The sequence below is a fragment of the Limulus polyphemus genome, unplaced genomic scaffold, assembly GCF_000517525.1.
Source record: "Limulus polyphemus unplaced genomic scaffold, Limulus_polyphemus-2.1.2 Scaffold598, whole genome shotgun sequence".
Classification (NCBI taxonomy): Eukaryota; Metazoa; Arthropoda; class Merostomata; order Xiphosura; family Limulidae; genus Limulus; species Limulus polyphemus.
Genome location: NW_013666208.1, coordinates 6,834 through 11,439, shown reverse-complemented (window position 1 = coordinate 11,439; position 4,606 = coordinate 6,834).

Here is a 4,606-nt window from a genome sequence, read left to right as displayed (position 1 = left end):
CAGTGATTCTATACTATAATGTAACAATGGTTCTGTAATATAGCACAACCATGGTTCTGTAATATAGCACAACCATGGTTCTGTAATATAGCACAACCATGGTTCTGTAATATAACACAACCATGGTTCTGTAATGTAATACAATCGTGGTTTTGTAATGTAACAAAACCGTGTTTCTGTATTTTCACAGAACTCGTTAGAAAATTAAGATACTGTCTTGTGATCTAATTAATATTATAGTTTCAATATTAGGATGTTATAGTTAACATTACTTAGTTAATTAGATGAATAAATTGCTTTTAATATTTGGAGAGCTTTATCTTATTTTCTCCAAGTTTTCATTTTTATTTTAAAAAAATGTTGAGGAAATCATATTTTTAACTGGGAAATCGTCTGTAGTTTCTTCATTATTTCAAAAGAAAATGAGAAATAAAATACACTGAAAGGAGGAACAACAGATTAGTGGCTTATCCAGAAATCACAACCTCTTTATGGGCTGTCGTGGCAAAAATGAACTAGCAGCTTATACTTTGTGGATGAAGAAACACGTTAAAATAGAGTATGCGTAAACATTGGATTTAGCCCCGTAAGCTATTCTCGCTAATGCTGAAACATGTTGAAGTCAATAGGAAAGTGTGGACTGGACGACGATAATCTGTATTATCGTAAATATGTCGGAACTTATGTTTGCTTCGAATATTCGCGCAAAAGCTACACAAGGGCTATTTGTGCTACCAGCCCTAATTTTGAATTAATATACAGACCAGGGAAACTCTTTTTGACCGTCACTCTTATAACGCACAAACAGTCCTAAACGATTTTACGGCTACAGGACGCGAACCAACCACTGGTCTTCAAGAAATATTAAATAAAAATACTTTAGCATTTTAGAAATATCCTGTTTGTGAAGATGAAGAAATGGATAGCTAAATAACTTTCGAAATTCTTTCTGGGCTAGTCTGGTCGAGTTTTTACGTTCTTCATAATTTTGTTTTATTCTCTTTTTTTTCTGGTAAAGTGTATAAAACGTTTTCAGACTGAATTCCTTTTTTTTTCCAGATCGGTTTTATTTGCGAACAAAACACAGATTTTATAAAAGAAGTGAAAAGCACTCGAGCTTAAAATTGGGTCGACTATTATAGATTTCAATATAACCTTGAGAAGTCCGTTTCAATTAAAGCTACCAAAAACCGTTTATAGTGTTTTTATTGTCTTACATTATTCTTATTTCTTACGGCGTGGGGTCTGAATTCTCCCAGCAAGATATTGTTTTACTGATGTGTTTATGTTAGCATTAAAGCCAATAATATTTTATCAGATATAATTTTATTGTCATGATGAAAAATATATTCACACGTACAGGATTCTACTGATAACAGTGTCATTTTATGGAAAGATATCTTAGATAAAGCTCCATTGGGTAGCATCAACACAGATTTGTTGATATCGCTCGACGATGTCGTTACGGTTGGTTTTTAAATTATTTCGCTGCCTAATATGAACATAAAAACTTCTCCAACAGGTTATTATTTGTCCGTTTATTTTCGGTTATTCACGTAAAGCTTCTTAAAGACTATCTGCGCTAATGATAAGCTAGAGGGAAGGGAGCTAGTCAACAGCACACGTCACCAACTCTAGGACTACTCTTGTCTGACAGTATACTAAGATTTGGCTATCGCCATTATAACGCACCCACACCACAAAGTGTGGAATCGCGATGGTTTCTTCTTTCCTTCGTGTTAACGGAACGCACATGATGGATCTGTAGATCCCCCAAAATGTAATGAACAGGTCGTTTTATTTTTTAAGCATTTTTTAATCTACTGAACAACAAAACTGAACTTAAAGTTTCTATAAGGAGGATTATTTATATATTAGATTCAGTTCCATTGAGAATCTTCTCCGTGACTCACTGGTAAGGTTGATAATTTATAACGCTAAACTTTGGGGCTCGATCCATTCGGTAAGCGCAGCACAAACAATCTGTTGTACAAATTTACTCTTAACAACAAACAAACCATTGAGAATCTATTGTAAGTTATAACACGAAAATTTTTAAATTTAAAGTGGTCACGATATGGATTGATTTCAACAAGTTATCTGAAGATGAATAGACATACTCAGTAATAAATATGTCCCCCCACCCCTTCCACCAGACATTAATACAGTTTCTCTGTCTGGAAGTCATACGTCTTATCAGTTGGCGGACGATTTTATGAAGGATTCTGTCCCATTTCTCAGTCACTGCTACTCTAAGTCATCTGACATCATGTCTAAAGGAGTTTCAAGAAGTATTCCGTGAGAATTAAATCGGGATTTCACTGCATCAAGATGATGGGTCAAGTTGCGTTTGTGGAAGGTTGTACAATTAAATCCAACACAAACCATAAGTTATCGTCAGTTAGTAAAATCGCCCGTAGGAAGCGCAATAAACTCTTTACGTCCATTCACTCATATCTCTCTCCACACCATAGGTGAAATTTAGTGATGTTGCACCGAGTACATCATTCACTTCAAACTCTGTGTACGAACCGCAGAGATGTGAAATCCAGAGACGTTGATTCTGGTGATCTTGGCAACAATCCAAACAAGATGTGCTGGTGCGTAGTCAACTACAGCGTTGAAGCAGGTCTGGTGCGTAGTCAACTACAGCGTCGAAGCAGGTCTGGTGCGTAGTCAACTACAGCGTGGAAGCAGGTCTGGTGCGTAGTCAACTACAGCGTCGAAGCAGGTCTGGTGCGTAGTCAACTACAGCGTCGAAGCAGGTCTGGTGCGTAGTCAACTACAGCGTTGAAGCAGGTCTGGTGCGTAGTCAACTACAGCGTTGAAGCAGGTCTTCTTGGCCGCTCAACTCAGGAAATCTGCTCCTTGATGTTTAGTGTTTTGAAGTCCATGGGCAATGGAGTGGAGATTCCAACAGCCATATTGTGCAGATAGCAGCCATTATGTAACATAGTTAACATCCCACGACCTAGTTAAAGCTGTCTGAAGTACAGACTCGTGTTGTGTTAGTGTAGTATTAACCTTTCCACGAAGAGCCTGGAAACATCAAAATTAACTGTTATGTGTTTGTCCAGTTTCATCATTTGGAAAGCTCTGACAATCCCACCAAAATCCCACCTAACAATTATGTATGGAAAGTAACCAAATCTAAGGTAGTTACCTACACAGCATATTAGCAAATGAACAAATCTGAAAACAAAATGTCGGTATTGTGCTAGTGTTTCTACATTTATCAAAACAGCCCTCCGTTCTCACAGGACGCTTGAAATATTTGTTTGTTTTGGAGAAAAACCACATTGGGCTACCTGCTGTTTCCACCGCGGGGAATGTTTAAATCCACAAACTTACGGCTATCTCACAGGGTGACTACAAGAAATGTACACCTAACTATAACATATTAATTTCTGGTATTGCATGCGGGTGTAATTTTCCAGATCGTATTTAATGTTTGCCCCCATTAGTTTATGGTGTAGGGTAGGTTCATAGTGGTGAGCACGGAATTAATGAGTTGCATCGGGAGAAAATAATATTACTGAAGAAAAATATCACACAATTGCTGTGAAACTCAATAAAGTTAATTTTTATACAAAACGTTTCGGCCTTAGGCCTGCATTAGACGTCACACTTCGATACACTTATTTTTACTCTTATTATTTTTATGAAAAATCTGTTATTTTATTTTCTCTATTTCCGACTTTTTTAAAACTCTGACATACTATTATTATAAAAAACATTAAAAGAGACCAGTAAAGATCCTTCAGTTCTTTCTATCAGACTTTTCCTTTAGGCCGAGTAAAATCCGTTAAGACCTCAGACGGTTGAGATAAGTTTATTATTATATCAAACATTGAACTATGACAGGATGGGAACAACAGAAAAAGTTTACTATAGGTTACATGATTCTGGGCCAATGTTTCAGCCGTGATGGCCAAGCATTAGGATCGTGTATCACCCTCTTCTTCTTCCTTGGCAGCATCCAGTGTCGGTTTGGATGAGCTGGACATTCTTGTCTTAACCTAACTTTCCAACCAAATCTTAGCATTGTTTTTAAAATACTTTTTCTGACACTAACGACTATGACATTCCTCCGTTCTTTATAATGCGTAACCTGCTATGTAGATTGTCGGCCTGCGGATCAAAGGGTTCAGGATTTGAGATGTGATGCCGCTAAATACGCTTCACACTTTCAACTGTAGGGTGCGTAATGAAAGTGATTTCCAATCCCATACGTTCGTTCACAGAACTAGTCAAAGCTCTTTCGGCGCGGGCAGATGCTGCTGGCTGACTACCTTCTCTCTGGTTAGTAGTTCCAAATTCCCTCAACCCTAGATGTCTGTGTCCTGACCGTTTAACCTATGGGCGCACAGAAGGCGCACTTCTCCAGTTTCGTTCCTTGTATGTGGAACAAATGTTTTCTGTATACATAACTGCGGTTTTCCAGTGTTCAAATTTAACAAGATTTAGTTTCGAATTTGAAAGGCAATGGCTAGAATTAGGTGTTAATAAAACGTCACCGACTTTTTAAGGCGTTTTGGATATGACTTTTCGTCACGCTTAATTGGTGCATTTTATAAAGAACTTTCTTTTTCTTTTAATCAGCATT